The sequence below is a fragment of the Nuphar pumila genome, chromosome 14, assembly GCF_984573655.1.
Source record: "Nuphar pumila chromosome 14, dmNupPumi1.hap1.1, whole genome shotgun sequence".
Classification (NCBI taxonomy): Eukaryota; Viridiplantae; Streptophyta; class Magnoliopsida; order Nymphaeales; family Nymphaeaceae; genus Nuphar; species Nuphar pumila.
Genome location: NC_143262.1, coordinates 64,953,741 through 64,979,504, shown reverse-complemented (window position 1 = coordinate 64,979,504; position 25,764 = coordinate 64,953,741). Strand labels below are relative to the sequence as shown.

Sequence of the window (25,764 nt, the reverse complement as noted above, 5' to 3'; positions counted from 1 at the left end):
ATTTTAAAATTTTGTTTTTGAGAATCATTTTTCTTGATTCATCAAAAAGTTCTTGAAAAGCATTTTGAAGTTCTTCAAAAGAAAAATCAAAAGATTCACTTACAGAGCTTTCTTCTGCCATGAAGCACATGTTAGCCGTTTCGGCTTCATCATCACTTGACTCTTCACTTATGGATGATTCTGAATCATCCCATTGAGCATGCAGAGCCTTCTTCTTGAAGAACCTTTTCTTTGGTTCCTCCGTTTTGGATTTTCTTTTTAGAAGAGGACAGTCACGTCTTATGTGACCTGACTTATTACACTGATAGCACATGGTATCTTCCTTAGAATCTTTCTTTTCCATGTGCTTATTTGATAGCCTGTTCTTTCTCATGAAATGCTGAAATTTTCGAGTAAGCAGCGCAATTTCAAATTCCTTTTTCGAGTCCTCATTCTCAAAAAAGGCTGAGAAGGCGAGATTTTTTTTGTAGGTTGTTCCTCTTTCCTTCTTTCCTTCATATGAACTTCATAGGCCATAAGATTGCCTATTAAGTCATCCAGAGTAAGCTTGGATAAATCTTGAGCTTCTTCAATAGCTGTTGTCTTTTTCTCCCAATCAGTTGTGAGAGATCTCAAGATTTTCTTCACCTTATCGGTCTGGGAATAGGTTTCTCCCAGAGATTTAAGGTCGTTGGTGATGTTGGTGAATCTTGTAAATATCTCTGTGATGGGTTCATCTTTATTCATTTTGAATAGCTCATATTTTTGAACCAGAGACAAGATCTTAGCTTCCTTTACTTTGTTGGTTCCTTCATGGATAACCTCCAGTGAGTGCCAAATATCATATGCGGTTTCACAAACTGATATTATGTTGAATTCATTTTGATCAATGGCACAGTACAAAGCATTCATGGCCTTTGCATTTAGATTTTCCATCTTCTTTTCTTCATCAGACCATAAGCTATAGTCTGAAGATGGAGATGTGTATGGACTTTCAACAATTTTTCATACAACAAAGTCTATAGATTTGAGAAATATGGTCACCCTGCATTTTCAATATCCATAGTTGGAGCCGTTGAAGAAAGGAGGGCGAGATGCATGTTGTCCTTCGATGTCACGAGCATAAGAAGTTGATGCCATTAGTGTTGGAAGACTTGTTAGGTCGCAACCAGCAAAACCTGCTCTGATACCAAATGAAGTTCCACTAGATGGGGGGTGAATAGTGAAATATGATAAAGATCGATAAAATAAAATTAAAGGCAATAAGGCACAACACAGAAAAACACAGGATTTATACTGGTTCGGTCGAGTTACTGACCTACATCCAGTCCCCAAGTAAAACACATGAGCTTTTCACTATAACATCCATGTTACGGGATAAATAGTACAACACCCTCTTTCCCAGAGGTCTACTTCTCTCAACAGAGAAGGGAAACACCCTCTTTTACAGAGGTCTACTTCTCTCAACAGAGAAGGGAAACACCCTCTTTTACAGAGGTCTACTTCTCTCAACAGAGAAGGGAAACACCCTCTTTTACAGAGGTCTACTTCTCTCAACAGAGAAGGGAAACACCCTCTTTCACAGAGGTCTACTTCTCTCAACAGAGAAAGGATACAACAGAAAACAAAAAGTTACAATACTTTCCTATAGAACCTTCAAAATGATATGAATGCACGACTGAAGATTCTCAGAATGTTCTTTTCTTTTCACACACAATAGATTCTTTTGTCAAAGAGTTTTTCTTGACTTTTTCTCTTTCTTTTCTTTTTCTTTTTCTAAGCTCTCTTTTTCGAATATTGAATAGGAGTTTTTCTCTTTGTAAACTCACGTCTATACTGAAATACTATTTTGTTTGTATATATATAGTCTTAAGAAAAAAATAGTTGTTGCTTTATTGAAATGATTGTCCTTTTGGGATATGAGGTGTCAGGTCATTTCAAAAACAACTTTGTGTGAAATGATAAGTGTACTATATTGCTTTTTCAAAAAGTCTTCTTTCCATAAGTGTAGCATTTGGGCTATACTTATTCGTTGTTGCTTTTTAAATAAGGTATAATCTGTAATGGGTCTTTTTTCATAATAAATGATTTGTAGTACATTGAACGTTGGAGTGTAATCTATCATGTAATTTTGTCTTTACTCAATTTAATGATTTATAGTATATCAATATTTTTCTTACAAATCGTCACTTCTTTAATTAAATGCATGTAAGTACAATAAATGCTTTGTTAAGTACTTTATTTATAAATGGTCATTTCTCAAATGCTTTTTGAGATGGCATTTAATGTTTACAGAAAGAATGATGGCTTTAAGTAAGTCTTCATTCTTGAATGTGAATTTTATTATTAAATAAATGGTCATTTCTCAAATGCTTTTTGAGATGACATTTAATGTTTACAGAAAGAATGATGGCTTTAAGTAAGTCAACATTCTTGAGTGTGAATTTTATTATTAAATAAATGGTCATTTCAAAACTTAATTGTCTTGTTTAAACAGTAAGCAATTTTGTATATAAAATAATATTTGTCAATTCAAGATAAACGATTTTGTATTATGAGTTAATTCATTTTGTCTTTTTCTTTCATACTTGAAATCATTAGCTTTTATATCATTTCAAGTTGTCTTTTTCATAAATGCTTGTAAGAAAGTACAATGATTTGTTTAAAAAAAAATGTTTTTGAAATATCGTATCCTTTTATGAAAACTTAGTTTTTTTTGTAAATAGATGGCGTGTGTGATATTTAAAGCATGTAATATGAAATATGCAATATGCATGCTTCTAAAGGTTTTGTTACATATGACTCTAAAAAAGAAAAAAGTCTTCATCTTGAAGTAGCCGATCTTCTAGGATAGTCTTTATGAATGTATGGCCCATCAAGTTTTTTCTCTAGAGAGTATGATTGCATCAAATAGTTATACTTGATCAGGTTGTCTCCATTCTTCTTAGGTGAAATAACCTTGCATCAAATACTCGTTAAATGCATGACAAATCATATCCAGTCATAATATAACATTTTCATGAAGACATATCATCATATCATATTAAAGCATGTATGACAGCATATCATATTATGTATCATCAAAACATAGTTTCTCAACAGATGACACTAAAAAACAAATAATATCTTACAAATTGATATTCAACAATTCAGCACAATATATTACAAATCAATATTAAGCAATTCAACATAATATCTTACAAATCGATATTAACAACTAAAACAATATCTCACAAATCGATACTGAAAAACACAATATCTTAAAAATCGATATACGACAATTCAGCATAATATATTACAAATTGATATTAACAACCAAAACAATATCTCACAAATCGACACTAGAAAACACATAATATCTTACAAATCGATATACGACAATTCAACATAATATATTAAAAAAAGATAATAACAAACAAAACAATATCTCACACATCGACACTAGAAAATACATAATATCTTATAAATCGATATACGATAATTCAACATAATATATTATAAATCGATAGTAACAAACAAAACAATATCTCACAAAAATCGATATAGTATCCTATAAATTATAAGATGTGTCAATTTTCAAGATATTTGTATTATGATTTTGAAACATGTGCCTGTGGAATTTATATTGTTGTGATTTGGGTGCTTAAGGTGTCGATTTGCGTATTCAACACACGTGTCTCAGGTTCATAATTTTGGTTTATGGATCAATGTGAATTTTGTGCACAGTTTTACAAAATTTGTATATAGTCTACAAAATGTGTTACAAATGTTTGTACATAAAAAATTTGAAAATTAAAAGTTGAACAAAAAATTGCTCTCTCTCTCTTATAGTAGAATGTAACCCTCTTCACGTTATCCTTAAGAACAGGTAGACGTTTAAAAGGACTTCCTCTTACTCCTAGGGACCTCGCATCCTTCATAGCTTTCTAGGTAATCTTGTAGTCTGGGTTTTTGTATCTTCCTTAACTAGAAAATTCTTTAATTTTTTGCATAGTTCTGCGCGAAATCCAGGTATGTCATCCTGAAAAAAAAACCCCGAAAGTCAGACCAATATAAAAATGTAGTCACCAATAATATAGGATAATAAAACATGTTTAAGTGTACAACATACAACGGTGAATTCTGGTGCTCATCCATAGTATATTACTTCAATATACTTCATTACAAAGATGCCACAATCGACACCATCATTTTGTAAAGGAGTATCCTCTGCGATGTCAAGCCTCCACGGACCAATGTCGACACCCAACATGTCTCTGAAAAATCCATCTTGTGGTTTATGTAAAAGCAAGTAAATTCTGGGCCACGGTATAAGATACAGTAATCTTAAAGATAGAAACTTACCAAATACACAATGACACGGTCTACACCAATGTTATAGTCAAAGGAGTTGCATAATCATATTTTTTGTTCTTGTACATCCAACACGTATAATACCCAATGCTTTTTTGATTGCCACAATATAGGAATCAATATTTGCAAATTGATTATAAAATATCATAAAAAATAGATATGGAAATGCATACTGATACCATAAAAATCGATGTTAAGAAACAACATATAAATCAATATTAAGAATCAAACCAATATCTTAAATCGATATTAGGAATCAACATCGAAATCAATATTAAGAATCAGAACAACATCTTAAATCGATATGAAAATTCCTATTGATAGCTTAAAAATAGATATTAAGAATCAACATAGAAATCGATATTAAGAATCAAAACAATATCTTAAATTGATATTAAGAATCATCATATAAATCAATATTAAGATTCAGAGCAATATCTTAAATCAATTTAGAAATTTGTATTGATATTTTAAAAATCGATATTAAGAATCAAAACAATATCCTAAATCGATATTAAGAATCAAAACAACATCTCAAATCGATATGAAAATTTGTATTGATATCTTAAAAATCTGTATTTAGAATCAAAACAATATCTTAAGTCGATATTAAGAATCAAAACAATATCTTAAATCGATATTAAGAATCAGCATAGAAATCAATATTAAGAATCAGAACAATATCTGAAATTGATATGTTGATAGCTTAAAAATAGGTGTTAAGAATCAACATAGAAATTGATATTAAGAATCAAAACAATATCTTAAATCAATATTAACAATCTAAACAATATCTTAAAATTTGATATTTAGAATCGGCATAGAAATCGATATTAAGAATAAAAAAAATATCTTAAATCTATATGCAAATTTCTATTGATAGCTTAAAAATCGATATTAAGAATCAAAACAAGATCTTAAATAGATTTAACATCTTACAAAGCGATATAGTCACAAACCTTTTCACTTGAACAAAAGTCTGTTATTTGGTCATTGTTACTCCAGTATTGTAGTCCGTCTAGAAATCCAGCCACGTATGGCATTCGACGGACAATACTCTGTTGAACGAAACAATAATAATAGTAAGTTTAAAACACGAACATTAGTATATATATATATATATAAGATAACCGATATACCATAAAATAAGGGGTGACGATGTGGACCAGCATGGTTGTTCTCTTGCTTTGAATATACATGACAAAATCATGTATAGTCTGTTTACAACAAATATGCACTTGTTAATATACATACCCATGACATACGTAAATGTATAACTGATAGTGGTTTCATACGTACAAAATTACTAATAGTGTGTCCTACAAATTCATCATGCATTCGGTCGATGTTCTCTTCGAGCACTTTGTTGAGTTTTCTGGCACCTTGTTTTGTAGATGTTGTACTGAAATTAGTTGAATATTCAGTAAATGAACTACAGCATTATATTCAGTAAACAAACTATAAACGAATTAAAAAAGATGAAGCAGGTTATAAGAATCAAAGGTATCCTTTTTTGTGAACGTTCAACTGAATCGCAACGTCCTTCTTCGACATTGATACAGTTTTTGCAACGAAGGAGGTTAAAGGAAACGTCAATTTTTTTGTTTGTTGCTCACGAAGTTGGTTACAGAAAAGGCTCATTTTCTTCTTTAAATGAAACGTCGCATGTTCCATGCTCTTAAAGGAAACGTCTTGTGTTCCTTGCGAAACACACTACTGAAATTATATGACGCTTCATTCATTTATTCTTTACGCCATTTCACATCCCGCCAGTTTTCAAAAATCACGCAAAAAAAATATTAATAAATAAATAAATTACATTATGCATTAATTAAAAGACGTCGTTTCATTTGCTAGTATCATCGAAACAACGTTAGTCCGTGTAAATGAATGACACGACGCTTAACATCAGTAGCGTGTCAAATGACGTTTCCCTAAACTCTAGACCCTAAACCCTAAACTAATGTTATGTGACGTTCTTTGCACCTAAAGGAAATGCTATAAATAACAAAACCTAAACTAGTAATCGCATAACGATTGAACAAACCTAAGTATAAATTGTGGTAACTTCATAATCGCTATACCTAATAATCGCTATTACCGGAATCACTATACAATATAAACTCAAAAATAGTAATCGCTGTAGGATTTAGCAAACGTAAGTACAAATCATGGTAACTTCATAATCGCTATACCTATTAATCGCTATACTAAGTAATTGCTATCACAGGAAACACTATAAGTAATAAACCCTGAACCGGTATTCGCTATACGATTTAGCAAAAGTAAGTATAAATCATGGAAACTTCATAGTCGCTATACTGAGTAATCGCTAAACTAAGTAATCATTATTATAGGAAATGCTATAAATAATAAACCCTAAACCAGTAATCGTTTTACGATTTAGCAAATGTAAGTACAAATAATGGTATCTTCATAATCCCTATACTGAGTAATCGACATATTAAGTATTCGCTATCTTAGGAAATGCTATAAGTAATAAACCCTAAACTAGTAATCGCTATACGATTTAGCAAATGTAAGTACAAATCATAGTAACTTCATAATCACTATACATAGTAAGCGCTATATAGAGTAATCACTACGACAGGAATCACGATACATAATAAACCCTAAGCCAGTAGGCGCTATACGTAAGTACAAATCATAAAAGAATTATATAATTACAAACCTAAGTTTATATAGTCTTGTCGATTTTTCAGTGGCACTTTTGTGTTACACTTATTAAGGAAAGAATTATATAATTACAACAAATAATGATAGAATTACAATATAAAATTATCGGGATACACAAATCACATAATATGTTTATTCACTGGCACTTAACGACTCAGATGGACATAGAAATCGTCTCTTTCTTGGACTTGGTGGAGTCTCTTTATTCGGTGGCCTCTTCGTTCCCTTAAAACTTATTAAACCCACTAGTAATCATCTCAACCAGTGACCCAATTTGTCTACTCAAATTCTGTATGTCCTTTTATAACTCCTTATTCTCACTCTCCAGCATCACTAACCTTTGGTCGGACGATACCTTCTCCTTTGGGAGCTGTGTTTACTTCTTAACGTGTACTGCAACAAAGGGAATTGTAGTATTTGCCAAAGGGACACGAAGGACGTTACATCTATGCTGGAAGACAACATGCTCGGTGACAAGGGTGACCTCACTTTCATGTTGCTTCTCCTCAAATTTTTGATTTCCACGCATGGGTTGCCAATATTGTTTGAAATAGTTGGGGTCATATTGTCGTTCTTTATAATTATATGGTATAGCACAAACACCTCCTTTGTTTCAGCTATCCAATTGTTTCCTGAAGCGTTCATGCCAATTCATGTTCCTGACCCCACCACTATTCGGTTTCTTTTTCAATACCACTGACAATTTTGGTTACATCAAAGATCTGCTTTAAACCCTTTCCTATTTGCTATAGTGATGGATGAGCTTACAAGATCAATTCAAGAAAATGTGTCGTGGTGTATGTTGTTTGCTGATGATATTGTTTTGATTGATGAGTCTAGAGCTGGGGTTAATGCTAAGTTAGAATTATGGAGACAGACATTGGAAGCAAGAGGTTTTAAGTTGAGTAAGAGTAAGACAGAATACATGGAATGTCGATTTAGTAAGCAACGAAATAGAGATGGGAGTGTAGTGAAGCTTGGTGAGCAAGAAATACCGGTGGATGATTCTTTCAAATATTTGGGATCTATCATTCAAAAGTATGGAGAAATTGATGGAGATGTAAATCATAGGATAAAGGTTGGGTGGATGAAATGGAAGAGTGCAACTGGAGTGTTGTGCGATCGTAGAATGCCATTGCGGTTGAAGGGAAAGTTTTATAGGACGACTATTAGGCCCGCTTTACTATATGGTACGTAATGTTGGGCTGCCAAGAGACATCATATTCAAAAAATGAGTGTAGCTGAGATGCGTATGCTGAGATGGATGTGTGGAAATACAATAAAAGATAAGATTCAGAACGAGGAGATACGTAAGAAGGTAGGCGTTGCACCCATTGAAAATAAGATGAGAGAGAATCGTTTACGGTGGTTTGGACATATTCGACGAAAGCCTAATGATGCTCTAGTTAGAAGGATGGAGAAATGGGAAAATATATTAGTTAAAAGAGGTCGGGGTAGGCCTAGGAAGACATGGATGGAGGTGATAGGAAAGGATATGAATGCTTTGAACCTCACCGAGGACATGGCATTGGATAGAAATGAATGGAGGAGAAGGATTCATGTGGAAGACCCTGAATGATTTTCTTTGTTGGTTCATATCGCCGACCCCAATTGTTTGGGATGAAGGCGTTGTTGTTGTTGTTGTACCACTGACAATTTTGATATCGACTGTCTCAAGCCAACTTGTAGGAGTACTCAACTACCATGCTGCAACTCAGCTTCACATTTGCTAAAGAGCCAAATATTACAGTCAGACAATCTCGCAGCCTTGGCAACAACCTCATCGTCCTCCCCATCCTCATAAGATCTTCACACAACCTGTACAATCGAGATTGTGGTTTAGATATAGACATAATTATTCATGCAAAATGTTGAATGCGATAACGATTTGTATTAAGGAAGACAAAATGTTGAATGCGATGATTACTTAAGAATGCTAAAAATTACAATAATTTACGCTAATAAAAGTTAGATACAAATGCGATAACGATCTGTACTAAGGAATACAAAATCCTAAAGTGATGATTACTTAAGAATGCTAAACATTACAATGATTTACTCTAATAAAAGTTAGATACAAATGCGATAATGATTTGTACTAAGGCAAAATGTTGAATGCGATGATTACTTAAGAATGCTAAACATTACAACAATTTATGCTGATGAAAGTTAGATGCACATGCGATAACGATTTGCACTAAGGAATACCAAATCCTAAATCGATGATTACTTAAGAATGCTAAACATTACAATGATTTACGCTAATGATAGTTAGATGCAAATGCGATAACGATTTGTACTAAAGAAGACAAAATCCTAAAGTGATGATTACTTAAGAATGCTAAACATTATAACGATTTACGCTAATGAAAGTTAGATGCTAAGAAGATAACGATTTGTACTAAGGAAGAAAAAATCTTAAAGCGATGATTACTTAAGAATGATAAACATTACAACGATTTTAAACCATTTACCTCATTTAATTGCAGCCCATCTAAAATGAACTGAGCATTTTCCTCCTTGACATTTATTGAAGGCCACTGGCTGATCTTGGGAAAACCACAAACTGTAGGGCCACAATAAGGATGCAAGGCGACAATATGCTCCCACGTCCAGGCCTACAAAAACAATATATTAGTAAAACTACAACCTTCAACAAGCTTAGTCCACAAGCACTAAATATATAATAAACAAATATGTGAACAAATGGACAAAACCCCCCGATGGTTTTCGCACCCCTACTCGCACGGTAAAGTTGATGGTACAAGTGTGCAAGCATAGCAACACCCCATGCCTAGTTGTCGACTTCATCTAAGTCTTCCAGGAACTACAGCCACAAGTAACTTATTATTGAACCAGAACAATCAGAAAATAAAGTAAGTCCAAAAAAATAAAGAAGAAAGCCGCACAACTCTTGGTCAGCTGCTTCATATGCACATGCAGCGGACTGGCCTTTCAATTTATTACAAAAAAATGAACTTTCATCGATGAGGAATTGCTTCCACCAAAAATACACTCACGTCATTCCTTCATCAACATTCCTAGAAAGGTCGTGCAATTGTTCCTTGGGTTATAGTTTGAATCCCGTGTTAGGACAATACTTCTATGGTACTTAAGATCCGTAATCCGTGCCACATCTTCTAGGGTCATGGTGATCTCAAAACTCCCAAACTGGAATGTGTTCGTCTTATGGTTTCACTTATTGACCAAGTGGGTCATGGTGTTCCAGCAATTTTCAAAATAATGTTGGTCTAGAAGGCCGCCGAAGTGAATCTTTTGTAATCGGTCCTTCTAATATTCACTCAGCTTTCTGAACCACGACAAAACTACAGGCTACTGACACTACCCTTTCAGCTTTTCACTTGTTGCTCTACTTTTCTTCTGACCTGCCTGTAACACAAAATATCAAATCATAGTTAATCGCTATGCATAGTAATCACTATCACAGTAATCGCTATACAGAGTAATCGCTATCGTATTAATTGCTATATAAAATAATCACTATACAGAGTAATCACTATACATAATAATCGTTATACATAGTAATTGCTATACAGAGTAATCGCTATTCATAATAATCGCTATACATAGTAATCGCTATTCATAGTAATCACTATTCATAGTAATCGCTATACATAATAATACCTACAACAATACATCGTGGCATACAATAGCGATTAACGTACCTTGGTCATACTTTTCTCCTCTTCATCCCCTCCCTTTCTTTGCTTTTGTACTTCTTCCTTCCTTCCAGTATTAACAACCATTGTCTACTTTTTCCTTTCCCTATTCCTTTTCTTCCTCTTGCTTCTTCCTTTCTTTTTCCTTCTCTTCCTTATCCTGCTTCTTCCTTTCTCTTTCCTTCTCTTCCTCGTCCACCTTCTCTTTCCTTTGTCTTTCCTTCTTTTTCTCATCCTCCTTCTCCTTCCTTTGTCTTTTCTTCTCTTCCTTGTCTGCCTTCTCCTTCTTTTGTCTTTCCTTCTCTTTCTCGTCCTCCTTCTCCTTCTTTTGTCTTTCCTTCTCTTCCTTGTCTTCCTTCTCCTTCCTTTGCCTTTCCTTCTCTTCCTCATACTGAATCTGCTTCCTTTGCCTTTCATCTTCCTTCTTCTTCAATTGTCTTTGCTTCTCTTCCTCTTCCTCCTTTTTCAACTGTCTTTGCTTCTCTTCCTCCTCCTTCTTCTTCTTCAATTGCCTTTACTTCTCTTCCTCCTTCTTATTCTTTCTTTGCTTTTCCGTATCCTCCTCCTCCTTCTTTTGCCTTCGCTTCTCTTCCTCCTCCTTATTCTTCCTTTGCTTTTCCATCTCCTCCTCCTCCTCCTCCTTTTGCCTCTGCTTCTCTTCCTCCTTCTCCTTATTCTTCCTTTGCTTTTCTCTCTCCTCCTCCTTCTTTTGCCTTCGTTTCTCTTCCATCTTCTCCTTATTCTTCCTTTGCTTTTCCCTCAACTCCTCCTCCTCCTTTTGCTTTCGCTTCTCTTTCTCCTTCTCCTTATTATTCTTTTGCTTTCCCCTATCCTCCACCTCTGTGAACACCCCAAATTTTTCAAAATGTTGTAAATATCCCCTTTCTGCCCTTTGTCCCCATTTTCTGGGTAATTGAGTCAGTTTTAAATCTAAATCCCCTTTTTGTTTCTCAAAATTTGGTTGAAATTAAATTCATTTTCCATATCTGACTCAGTTTCGGATCCGGATCCATTATCAAAATCCAAATCTGAGCTTCATTATCCAATTTTAAATTAAATTCTCAAAATTACCAAAATAATCTTTTGCAAAACTCAGACACTTCGTCCGGTATCCGTTTGGACCCATCGAGTTGTATTTTTCGATTCGAGGTTTAAAAACTTGAACATTTCCTCAAAACCTGGGTCCAAAACCCCTTTTCTGAAGAGATCTTCCCCAAGATGGCCCGAAATTCTTGAGAAAACATTTTTAAATATTTCTTAGAAAAATACAAAAATTTAGTGTTTTAAATCTTAGTTTTTCTATTACAAAAATACAAAAAATGAAAAAAATGAAAAAATACAAAAAAATTAGTTTTAATCCTTGTTTTCTTAAAACTTTAGGATTTTATTCTAAAATTACAAAAAAAATGGAAAAATCATGCAAAAAACCAAAGAAATTAGGAAAAACTACACGTTTTTTTTGAAGATTTTGCCGAAAAACTCACCCTTAACCACCTTTTTAGAAAAACTTGAAAAGGAGGCCCCTTTTTGGAAAAAACTGATTTTTAATGTGTAAGGGTCGAGTTAGGGTTTTGAAAACCCCCTTCGCCACCGAGACCTTCTGCTCCAAAGCAACCCCATGTGCCTCCAACCGCCGAGCTCCTCCACTGTTTCCCGTGCACATCTTCCTCTCGCTTTCCACCCTCAATCTGCAACCGTCTCTGACCCTTTTCCTCTCACTGCCTCGATCCCCCGTTCGATGGGCATCCATCACGCCTCCACCCTTCGATCGACGATCGCTCCATCTCAACCATCGATGCCCAACCGTCATCTGCTTCTCGACCCTTCCTCTCTCTATAAAATCAGGCGCACAGGAGAAGGCGGGATCATGGACGGTGAGCATATCAATCTCCAACTTCTCCATTGCCTTTCTCCTGCAATAGAATAGAACCCTTTTCAAAAGAGGAGTTGACCCTCCTTCCGGATATTTCCAGAATCAACAGCACATAGGAGCGAGGCCTTCTCCTTTCCCAAGCTAACATCAAAATCACGGTACGGTTTTTGCTGAGCAACCCGATCGTGGTATTAATCTTTCAGAAGTAAAAAGGTAGGCCTTAAACTCAAAATCTTATGGTAGCATGATTTCCTCTATGGTTATAACAACATGAAGCGTCTGTAGAATTCTGTAGCATTTGGTCCCCTGCAACATGTATCATTCCATCATCTGTTGTACATATCATGACACCTAACTGTTATCGCACTTACCAATGCACCATTGATCCCTTGATTGACACATTTCAGAAGGGTAATCTACATACCTCTTCATAAGGAAAGCAATAATGCACCTTTCGTAGATAAATCATTGGTATCTCACGCCTATTGCCAGGGATGTCTGAAAACCCAGGTTTTGCTGCCCTAGACAGTGAAGCCCCTATTTGAATCACTCACTGTTGACTGAATTCAACCCTAAATGTCCTGCTGATTTTCACTTGGTCTGCTTTAGATATTTTAAGTGTTGAATACTGGTGACGGAACAATGATGTTAGTATTAATTTGTTAATCCATTAGTGTTAAGTTAGACAGATCCATTAAGATGATCAGTTAGGTGAGTGAGATATTCATTTGAGCATCATTAATTGTCTGATTAAGTAAATCGTTGGTTGATCAGCAAAGTAATTAGCATCGTCAGTTGCTTGGTAATTGTTTAAATAGTGGTTGGTTTTAGCATTTAGAGATCGTCATTTTTTTGTTTCTTTTCTTCTTATATATCATCTCATTAATGTCCTGTTTTGAGTCTTTAATTCCCCTGTCTTCAGCAATCCCACCACCTGCTGTAGGTGCCTCAAACAGCACACTGTTGTTGCCAGCAAGCAACCTCTATGTCATTCATCAACAATATCTCCTGTATATCGCCTTCGTGTCTCCACTTATGTGTGGCTCATTGCTAGCACTACTGCACCTACACAGTCCCTTCACATTCAACATCTCTATTCTCATAACAAATACCATTCATTTATGTCACACATACTGAATGTGAGCATATATATGTATATATATATAAATATCATGCTTGGATATGTATATATATATGTGTATCTCTCTCTCTATATATATATATGTATAAATGTATATGTGTAAATATATATATATATGAATATACCTATACATAGGTATACATGTATATATATATATATATATATATATATGTATTTTTTTTATTTTTTTTTATGCATGTATATGGCCTACATAAATGTATATCAGTTCTTAATCCGTCTATCATATGTCTCGTGCTAACTCGGTCTTGCAGGAAGATGTAAGAAGTTTAAATTTCCCTTTTGGATTTGAAATTTCTGATATTTGCAATTCAGAGTTGTAATAAATTAGGTATAAATGAGAAGCTTTACATTTCCATCTCTAGATAGAATGAATGAGCATTGTAAATGTCATGAATTGCTTGTTTTCATGCATCTTTGTCTTTCTTTCAAAAATTCTCACAAATGGTGAAGCACGAATGGCACGTGCACCATTTCATAAGAGGTAAATTAATCCTAAGTTGATGATTTATACCAACGACCATAGTCGGGGTGTAAACAAGACTTAGGATTTTTATCTTTTACGAAATAACATTGGATCCACACTGGATCTATTTTCAAAATTCATCATATTTCCTTAAATATTTTCTCCTTTTATTAGAATTTATCTTAAAATTGACTCAAAATATATACCAATGGCCATAGTCAGGGTATATTGAGAGTTAATTTCATTTTAAATTCTATAAAAGCGCCAAATGTGTTTCATTCTTCACCTGAGCTTAAATATAGATTATTATATAATACATTCAATGACCATAGTCAATGATGTATTATATCTTCAATCTTATTTTAACTCATTTAAAGAATGTAATAGCTTTTCAAAAAACCAATTTCAAAATTCTTTTCATTCATCATTTAGGATAGAACTACATCATATTTTCAAAATTACTTTTTCAAAACTCCAAGTGATGTAAATATCTTCTTCAATTAAATTCATCTTTTTCAATTCTATTTCATTTTCCACCTCGGAGTCCAATTTAACTTTGAGATTTCAATTTCATTTCATATTCAAAATTTCCGAATTCAGATTCATTTTCACAGCTCAATTTTACTTTGAAATTTTAAATTCATTTTCAAAAGATTCCAACCAAACTCAAAGTTCAATTTAACTTTGAGATTCTTGATTCATTTCAAACTTCAAATCCCAGGTTTAAATTGACTTTGGGATTCATCTATATATTCAAAATTCAATTTCTAAAAATCTTTCTCCCAAATTCAAATCAAACTTAGAAATTCCTGATTCATCTTCTGAACTTAAACTCCAATTCCATTTTAAGATCCAAGATTCAACACTCATATTGGATCTCAGACTTCAGATCCAATTCTATTTTAGGATCCAAGACCCAATTTCACATTTGGATCTCAGACTTCAGATCCAAATCCATCTTAGGATCCAGATCCTAATTCTATTTCAGATCCGAACCCATCTTAGGGTCCAGAGCCCAATTCTATATTTGGATCTCAGACCTTAGATCCAATTTTCCATTCTAGGATTCAGAACCGATTTCACTTTGGATCTTAGACTGCAGATCCAATTTTCCATCTTAGGATCCAGAAATCAACTACATTTGGATCTCAGACTTCAGATCCACAATCTATCTTAGGATCCAGAACCCAACTCCACATTGGATCTCAGATTTCAGATCCATTCCATTTCAGGATTCAGAACCCAAAAATCCATCTTAGATTCTAAAACCTTGGATCCCATTCTTTTTAGGATCCAGAATCCAATCCCAATTCTAGATTTCAAATTCCATTTTCGGATCTAATCCGGATTTCTTAAATCCATTTCCATTATTAAATACCATTTGATTTCCTCAGACCCATTCTAAGATTCAAAGCCAATATCACTTTAAAATTTCATCTTCTTCTCCTAAACCCATGATTAAATTCAAAGTCCATTTTTGACTTTGAAAATTCATTTCCTTTTCATTTCAAAGCTTTAGATCATCTTTCTCCAAGTCAAGATTCATTCTTCCAAAACTCTGATTTACTTCAAAAACTTAGAACTTCTCTGATCTATCCCAAGTTCTAAGTTAGATTCAATCATTCCTTCACTTCCCTCTCAAGTTCATCTCAGAATACTTGGAAATTTCCAAATCAATTTTCAAAAGGAGCATACATTTTTGCATTTGCACAAGCATGATTCTTTGTGTATTTAGAGTTAGAATAAATTCTTAGATTATATTTAGGCAAAGCAAAAGGTATAGATTCGATCCTTGGTTCGATTACCCCTGGTAAAGGCACCAGGAACGGTCGAACCTCGTACCGACGAGCGAATCCCGTCTTTCCATTTTTCCCGCGAATTTTCAAAACGGAGGCGAGTAATTTTCTAAATGTTTTCAAATAAAGGTCAAGTGAAAACCGCGCAAAAGAGTTCCTCTTCTCTTCTCTTTCCTTTCTTTCTTTTCTCTTCTCTCTTTCTTTTCTTGCTTTTATTCTTCTCCCTTCAAAAAGGAGGAAAATAGAGGTTAGAAAAAGGAAAGGAGAAGGAAGAGAGAGAAACCAACAAGAGTATAGGAAAAATTTTTGCGATGATCACAGGTTTGGCGACTGTGATGGGACCCGTCTTCGTCCGGTTGGATCTATGCCTTTGCTTTGCTTTTATATAATCTTAGTCTTTATTCTAACACATGTCAGCTACATTTCCATGCAAACCTTAGGAGCCTAGACTCTGTCCTAAGCTTACATCATTGCATATAGGATCTAAGTATGGTTTGGTAGGACCATATTGAGAAGAATATTCCATGTTCACATTAGACTTAGGTTTTAAATACAACTCTTCTCAATTTTAGGGATTGAATGCAAAACAATGTATGCAAGTGTATGCTTCTTCTTATTTAAATCTATCTCTTTAGGACTCGCATTAGAGCCTTCTGATTTTTTTTGCATGTTGATCATATTTTGAAAACATTCCTACCTATATTGTCCTGGTCTTCACGTTGCTGGGCTGTCTCACTGAACCATAGTTTGGGAGAGAGCCTCACAACTGGACCACTTATTTGGGTTCGCGCCCCCCTACCACGTACCTAAGGGCCATAGTCCGAGGTATATCGGTAGGTGCTCAAGGATGTTGGGAAGCCTTACCTTAGAACCTGAGAGATATCTTTATATGCCACGTATTTCGAGCTTCGGCTTGAGTATATCGGCATACCTTGATTGGAATCAGATGATATAAATCTTAGAGTTAGGATTAAGGTCCTATCTGCCATTTTAAATATTGCATTTAGAGTCAGCCTTTAGAGAATGCTGTGTGCACATCTTTGTTGATATGACTTTAGCTATGCAATGTCTCTCATATTTTCTTATATATATATATCAAACCTTTCCAAAACCCTGGGCATATTATTCAAAATTTTCCTTCTCTTCGGAAAACCCAGGTGTATTTTTCTTTTCCTTTCTTGATTTCTTTAAATTCTTTTATGATCCTGCCTGCAATTTTTCCAATTTTTCAAAATTTACCATTTATTCTAAAATTGTCTTCTACATATCCTCTAAATCTATTTTGTAACAAAAAGTTCTTTCATCAAGAGATGTCCTTTTTAATTATATTCTAAATTGTTTATTTCTTCTCACGGGAAAATAATTCAATTGTCATACCTCTCGTACGGACTCAATCCCTAGTAGTGGGATATCTCTTTATCAATTTGATTTCTTCCTTTATCAAAGTTTCCTCCAAAATCTTTCTAAAAGGGTCCCATTTTGTCCTACAGAAAAAACATTTGGTATTAACGGGTGGTCCAGACTGAGATCAGAGACCGCACCAGTTAGAAGCAAGAATTGAGAAATGGACTCTCAGAGGTTTGCCAGAGAAGGAGGTCAGGACAGCCAGAATGAGATTGATCCTGCCATATATCGGTTGTTCAAAAAGATGATGGTTGAGATATTATCCGAGCAGGCTGAAGCCAGTTTTGGAAAAGCTCCCACCAAGGAAGAGACACCTGTCACTTTCCGAACGAGCAAGCACAACGATGGCAGTGCAGGAAGTTCTAAAATCAGCAAGAGTGGCAACAAAGGCAACCCGGACAATCAAAACAGCAATTTAGAGTCATCTAGGAACCAGGAGGGAAAGTTCAGCAGAAACCAAGATGAACCACTTCAATCCAATCCTCCGCAGAAGGAGAAGTATCAGGAAAAGCTAAAGCGTAAAGATTGGAGTAGTAACCGAGATTTCACTCCCTTGGATGAGCCGCTGGATAAAGTTCTTGAATACATGTTAACCAAGAAACTAGTCAGGCTCCCAAAAGCCACGAGTCCTTCCACTATCTTGGGAAAATACAAGAACCAATTCTGCAAATTCCATAGGACAACAGGACATGACACTGATCACTGCTTTGTTTTCAAAAATATTATTCAAGACTGCATTGATAGGAATCTTTTTGTTGAAGACAAAGAAGAAAAGTGCCTGATTCCCCTAACCAAGCATGCTCAGTCTAGCTCTCAGAAAAGGGACGGCTCTCGACAAAAATCCGGCAAGCCAAAAGAGACAAAGCATGTTGGCTGAAGTTATGATCGCGAGTTTTCTCCTTTAGGTCAGCCAGTCGAGGAAGTTCTCAAATACCTGCTCACGGAAGATATGATCAAGCTTCCCAGGGGAGTTGATCCTTCAGTCACCATGGGAAAATGGAAAGAATGTTTTTGCAAATTCCATCAAGTAAGGGGGCACGATACAGAGCATTGCTTCATCCTCAAAAACATCATACAGGATTTCATCGACAAAAAAATTTTGGTACCAGATGAAGGAGGGGAGCAACCTGCAGTTCCAACCTAGACTCTTCCGGATCACCCAAAGAATTGATAAAACCAAAGTTTCCTGCTTTCGTCTCTTTTTGTTAGTTATCTTGTAGGGGCAAGTCAGCTCAACCTTCTATGGATCTTTTCCTTTTTTTAAGTTCTTGTAAATACTCAGTTTTTGTCATCAAACCTTTGCTTATCAATGAAATGTCATATTTTTTTTTATATCTTTGATATTCAAATACTTCCTTCTTTTGCCATACTGGGGCATTTAAATTCTTGTTCTTTTCGGAATGTGAGACAATCCTGACATCATTCATGAGAGAAATGATATTGCCTATGAGGGCCTTTTCAAAAATCATGAATTTAAAAAAAAAAAAAAAAAATCTTCGTTATGACCAAGGAGTTCAAATATTCCTTGGTCTAACCTTTGACAAAAAATCAACCCTCGTGTTGATCACGTCATCAAAAATAAGTTTTTCAAACCATTATATTGAAAGATCAACCCTTGTGTTGGTCTTATCTTCCAAAATGAATTTTAAACTTTTCAAAGATCAATCCTTGTGTTGATCTTATCTTTCAAAGTGGATTTCAAAACCCTTATATTCAGAAATCAATCCTGGTATTGATCTTCTCTTCCAAAATAGATTTCAAATCTTTTTATTCAAAAGTTCAACTCTTGTGTTGATCTTATCCTCCAAAATTGATCTCAAAACTTTTTCAGAGATCAACCCTGGCATTGTTCTTATCTTTTAAAAAGGGTTATAGATCATCATATTCAAAGATCAATCATTGCATTGGTCTTATCTTCCAAAAATGGGTTTTAAATCATTATATTCAAAGATCGACCCTGTGTTGGTCTTATCTTCCAAAATTGGTTTTTAAGCATTATCTTCAACGATCAACCCTTGTGTTGATCTTATTATCAATTTTGAACTGTCATTTTTAGAAATCATATCTGTTGTTGATCTTCTTTTTCAAAAATTAGATTTCAAAATCATTGCCTTCAAAAATTGACCCTCATGATGATCTCTCATGTTGATTCGAAGGATCAGTCCTCGCACTGATCATTCTTCTTGCGGTGGATTTTCTTCCCAAAAATGATTTTTCACTCAAATAAACATTTTCCCTTAAAGATCCCACGTGCAGGCAGGATCAGACAAACTCTTTTTCAAAAAATCTCCTCAACTTTTCAGTTAATCTTGTTATCTTTATTAGTTGCATTCATTTCATCTTCAATTTAATCAAATTTTCGTCAGTTTATTATCCTTATCAATTTTTTGTCAGGTTTTCATCAATTTCATTAAATTCTATCAAATTTTTATTCTTAAAACCCTTTCAGGTTAAGGGATAAACCTGATGCCTCTTTCCCATGAGGTATTTTCTAAATCTTCTTTTTTTCGCCCTTTCAGGTTAAGGGATAAACCTGACCCTCGTTGTCCGAGGTGTCTTACCCTTTCAGGTTAAGGGATAAACCTGATGCCTCTTTCCCATGAGGTATTTTCTAAATCTTCTTTTTTTCGCCCTTTCAGGTTAAGGGATAAACCTGACCCTCGTTGTCCAAGGTGTCTTACCCTTTCAGGTTAAGGGATAAACCTGACCCTCGTTGTCCGAGGTGTCTTACCCTTTCAGGTTAAGGGATAAACCTGACCCTCGTTGTCTGAGGTGTTTCCCATTCAAGATAAGGGATAATCCTGATACCCCTCGTAGGAGCCACAATGCTACCTATGAGGACTCTTTTGTAGATACAAGTTTTTTTATCTTTGTTGATTTTCTAGAGTTATATCAGTTTCTCTTTATTAAATCTCTTTAAATTCTATTCTTCTTTCCATTCAGGATGAGGGATAATCCTGAAACCCCTCTCTGGAACGATAGTGTTACCTATGAGGATTCTTTTGTAAATAACAAGTTTTATCAACCTTCATTTGATTTTTTAAATTTATATCAATTTCTCTTTATTTAAATTTTCCTTAAAATCTATTCTTTTCCCATTCAGGATAAGGGATAATCCTGATACCCCTCATAGGAGCATCGTTGCCACCCGTGAGAATTCTTTTCCAAAACAAATTTCCAAATAAATCTATTTAAATTCCTCTCCATGTTTATAAACTTTTTTCTTCTTCAAATAAAGGGATAAATCTGGATTATTCCCTCATAAATTCTTCAATTCTCATCAAATTTTATTCTATATTCCTTTAGGATACGGGGAGATCCTGAAGCCGTTCGAATCTTAGGCCATCTTGGGTTAAGGATCTCGAATAAAAACCCTCATCTTCATCATCAAAATCTACTCATGCTTCTGTCAATCCTTCAAATTCCAACTCTTGGGTAGAAATTATTTCCTTCCCGTCTGAGTTCCGACTCAGGTTTTTGTTTTTGTTTTTGTTTTCATTTTTATCCGGGTTCCGACTCGGGTTCCCTTTTTTTTTATATATCGTTTGAAGTTTCGAGTTCCGAATCGAACTTCCTATCGGATTCAACGCTCGTGTTGGAACCGATCGTACCCTTGAAGATTCGAGTTTTTCAAAACTCGGGTTCTTCCTTTTTTTTATCATTATTTTTAAAAGATCCGGGTTCCGACTCGGGTTTTCCCTTCTTTATATATCGTTTGAAGTTTCGAGTTCCGACTCGGACTTCCTATCGGATTCAACGCTCGTGTTGGAACCGATCGTACCCTTGAAGATTCGAGTTTTTCAAAACTCGGGTTCTTCCATTTTTTTTATCATTATTTTTAAAGATCCGGGTTCCGACTCGGGCCTTCCCTTTTTATATTTATATATCATTTGAAGTTTCGAGTTCCGACTCGAACTTCCTATCGGATTCAACGCTCGTGTTGGAACCGATCGTACCCTTGAAGATTCGAGTTTTTCAAAACTCGGGTTCTTTCTTTTTTTTATCAATATTTTTAAAAGATCCAGGTTCCGACTCGGGTTTTCCCTTCTTTATATATCGTTTGAAGTCTCAAGTTCCGACTCGGACTTCCTATCGGATTCAACGCTCGTGTTGGAACCGATCGTACCCTTAAAGATTCGAGTTTTTCAAAGCTCGGATTCTTCCATTTTTTATCATTATTTTTAAAGATCCGGGTTCCGACTCGGGTTTTCCCTTTTTATATATCATTTGAAGTTTCGAGTTCCGACTCGGACTTCCTATCGGATTCAACGCTTGTGTTGGAACCGATCGTACCCTTGAAGATTCGAGTTTTTCAAAACTCGGGTTCTTCCATTTTTTTATCATTATTTTTAAAGATCCGGGTTCCGACTCTGGCCTTCCCTTTTTATATTTATATATCATTTGAAGTTTCGAGTTCTGACTCGAACTTTCTATCGGATTCAACGCTCGTGTTGGAACCGATCGTACCCTTGAAGATTCGAGTTTTTCAAAACTCGGGTTCTTCCTTTTTTTTTTATCATTATTTTTAAAAAGATTCGGGTTCCGACTCGGGTTTTCCCTTCTTTATATATCGTTTGAAGTCTCGAGTTCCGACTCAGACTTCCTATCGGATTCAACGCTCGTGTTGGAACCGATCGTATCCTTGAAGATTCGAGTTTTTCAAAACTCAGGTTCTTCCATTTTTTTATTTTTAAAGATCCGGGTTCCGACTCGGGTTTTTCCTTCTTTATATATCGTTTGAAGTCTCGAGTTCCGACTCGAACTTCCTATCGGATTCAACGCTCGTCTTGGAACCTATCGTACCCTTGAAGATTCGAGTTTTTCAAAACTCGGGTTCTTCCATTTTTTTTATCATTATTTTTAAAGATCCGGGTTCCGACTCGGGTCTTCCCTTTTTATATTTATATATCATTTGAAGTTTCGAGTTCCGACTCGAACTTCCTATCGGATTGAACGCTCGTGTTGGAACCGATCGTACCCTTGAAGATTCGAGTTTTTCAAAACTCGGGTTCTTTCTTTTTTTATCATTATTTTTAAAAGATCCGGGTTCCGACTCGGGTTTTCCCTTCTTTATATATCGTTTGAAGTCTCGAGTTCTGACTCGGACTTCCTATCGGATTCAGCGCTCGTGCTGGAACCGATCGTACCCTTTAAGATTCGAGTTTTTCAAAACTCGGGTTCTTCCATTTTTTTTATCTTTATTTTGAAAGATCCGGGTTCCGACTCGGGTCTTCCCTTTTTATATTTATATATCATTTGAAGTTTCGAGTTCCGACTCGAACTTCCATTCGGATTCAATGCTCGTGTTGGAACCAATCGTACCCTTGAAGATTCGAGTTTTTCAAAACTCGGGTTCTTCCATTTTTTATCATTATTTTTAAAGATCCGGGTTCCGACTCGGGTTTTCCCTTTTTATATATCGTTTGAAGTTTCGAGTTCCGACTCGGACTTCCCATCGGATTCAACGCCCGTGTTGGAGCCGATTGTACCCTTGAAGATTCGAGTTTTTCAAAGCTCGGATTCTTCTATTTTTTATCATTATTTTTAAAGATCCGGGTTCTGACTCGGGTTTTCCCTTTTTATATATCATTTGAAGTTTCGAGTTCTGACTCGGACTTCCTATCAGATTCAACGCTCGTGTTGGAACCGATCGTACCCTTGAAGATTCGAGTTTTTCAAAGCTCGAATTCTTCCATTTTTTTATCATTATTTTTAAAGATCTGGGTTCCGACTCGGGTTTTCCCTTTTTATATATCGTTTGAAGTTTCGAGTTCCGACTCGGACTTCCCATCTGATTCACCGCCCGTGTTGGAGCCGATCGTACCCTTGAAGATTCGAGTTGTTCAAAACTCGGATTCTTCCATTTTTTATCATTATTTTTAAAGATCCGGGTTCCGACTCGGGTTTTCCCTTCTTTATATATCGTTTGAAGTCTCGAGTTCCGACTCGGACTTCCTATCGGATTCAACGCTCGTGTTGGAACCGATCGTACCCTTGAAGATTCGAGTTTTTCAAAGCTCGGATTCTTCCATTTTTTATCATTATTTTTAAAGATCCGGGTTCCGACTCGGGTTTTCCCTTTTTATATATCGTTTGAAGTTTCGAGTTCCGACTCGGACTTCCTATCGGATTCAACGCGCGTGTTGGAACCGATCGTACCCTTGAAGATTCGAGTTTTTCAAAGCTCGGATTCTTCCATTTTTTTATCATTATTTTTAAAGATCCGGGTTCTGACTCGGGTTTTCCCTTTTTATATATCGTTTGAAGTTTCGAGTTCCGACTCGGACTTCCCATTGGATTCAACGCCCATGTTGGAGCCGATCGTACCCTTGAAGATTCGAGTTGTTCAAAACTCGGATTTTTCCATTTTTTATCATTATTTTTAAAGATCCGGGTTCCGACTCGGGTTTTCCCTTCTTTATATATCGTTTGAAGTCTTGATTTCCGACTCGGACTTCCTATCGGATTCAACGCTCGTGTTGGAACCGATCGTACCCTTGAAGATTCGAGTTTTTCAAAGCTAGGATTCTTCTATTTTTTATCATTATTTTTAAAGATCCGGGTTCTGACTCGGGTTTTCCCTTTTTATATATCGTTTGAAGTTTCGAGTTCTGACTCGGACTTCCTATCAGATTCAACGCTCGTGTTGGAACCGATCGTACCCTTGAAGATTCGAGTTTTTCAAAGCTCGGATTCTTCCATTTTTTTTATCATTATTTTTAAAGATCTGGGTTCCGACTCGGGTTTTCCCTTTTTATATATCGTTTGAAGTTTCGAGTTCCGACTCGGACTTCCCATCTGATTCAACGCCCGTGTTGGAGCCGATCGTACCCTTGAAGATTCGAGTTGTTCAAAACTCGGATTCTTCCATTTTTTATCATTATTTTTAAAGATCCGGGTTCCGACTCGGGTTTTCCCTTCTTTATATATCGTTTGAAGTCTCGAGTTCTGACTCGGACTTCCTATCGGATTCAATGCTCGTGTTGGAACCGATCATACCCTTGAAGATTCGAGTTTTCGAAACTCGGATTCCCCATCTTTATCATCATTTTTAAAAGATCCGGGTTCCGACTCGGGTTTTTCCTCTTGTATATCATTTGAAGTCTCAAGTCCCTACTTGAACTTTCTTTTGAATCCAATGCTCGTGTTGGACAAAATTGTTGGGTTGAGAATTCGAGTTTTCAAACTCGATTCTCACTCATTTTCTTATATTTAAAAAACCGAGTTCCGACTTGGATTTTCGCTTTTTGTATATCCCTATTTTTTTCAAAGTTCCTCCTTAAATTCCCCTTCAGGATAAGGGATAATCTTGAAACACCGACAATCATTCTCGCTCAATTCTCAAATATCTTCGAATGTCGGTCTCATTTTTCAAATCCTCCTCTTGAAAAACCCAGTGCTCGTACTGGTATGCATTTCTAAAAACCCAGTGCTCGTACTGGTGTGCATTTCGAAAACTAGTGCTCGTACTGGTGTGCATTTCGAAAACCCAGTGCTCGTACTGGTGTGCATTTTTCGAAAACCCAGCGCTCATACTGGGGCATTTTTTGAAAACCCAGTGCTCGTACTGGTGTGCATTTTTCGAAAACCCAGTGCTCGTACTGGTGTGCATTTTTCAAAAACCCAGCGCTCGTACTGGAGCATTTTTCAAAATCCAGTGCTCGTGCTGGCACATCTAGCGCTCGTGCTAGTGTTTGGCTGACTAATCAGTTAGCCCTCCAGGTTCAGTCTTTGTGCTAACCAAGCATCATCGTTTCAAAGTTCTAAATTCTCAATTTTAACCTTCGGGTTATCATTTTATCAAAAATCAATCTTTTTCTCTTGCGAAGGACCCTCTTCAGGGAGAGTTCAAGGGAGCTCGTTCCTTTCGCATACAACCATCTTTCGTTCGCAAGAACCCTTTTCCAGGGAGAGTTTGAAGGGACTCGTTCTTCTTCGCGAACAGTTTGCAAAACAACAACCAACTTTACACAAGAGAACCCCTTTTCCAGGGAGAGCTTCGACGGAAGCTCGTTTCTCTTGTGGCCCCTGTTTTTATCATCTTTGGCCAACCCCTTCACAGAGGACCCTCTTCTAGGGAGAGTGTGATGGACTCGTTTCTCTGTGATACTTTCCCAAACTTTGTTTTTCGGCCACCTTTCCATAAGAGAAGCCTAGAGATAGGGAGTTTTGACAAAAACTTAATTTCTCTTCGAAAGTTCCGTTTTGCAAACACCTCCTCTTTCAGGGAAGAGAGTATTTCCAACTTCCCATTCAGGTAAGGGCTTAAGCCTGAATCTCTCTTTTTGGGGAAAAAGAGAGGAGAATTTTGTCATGGATGTGTCGACTCGATATCAAGCGACCTTCGTCAAGGATTT

At 35.8% G+C, this 25,764-nt stretch overlaps 1 pseudogene; it reads right to left on the bottom strand.

Moving 5' to 3' along the window:
- Positions 1–12,612, bottom strand: part of LOC149816894 (alkaline/neutral invertase E, chloroplastic-like) — a 36,220-nt pseudogene extending 23,608 nt beyond the window's left edge.
- Between the last annotated feature and the right edge of the window lie 13,152 nt (positions 12,613–25,764).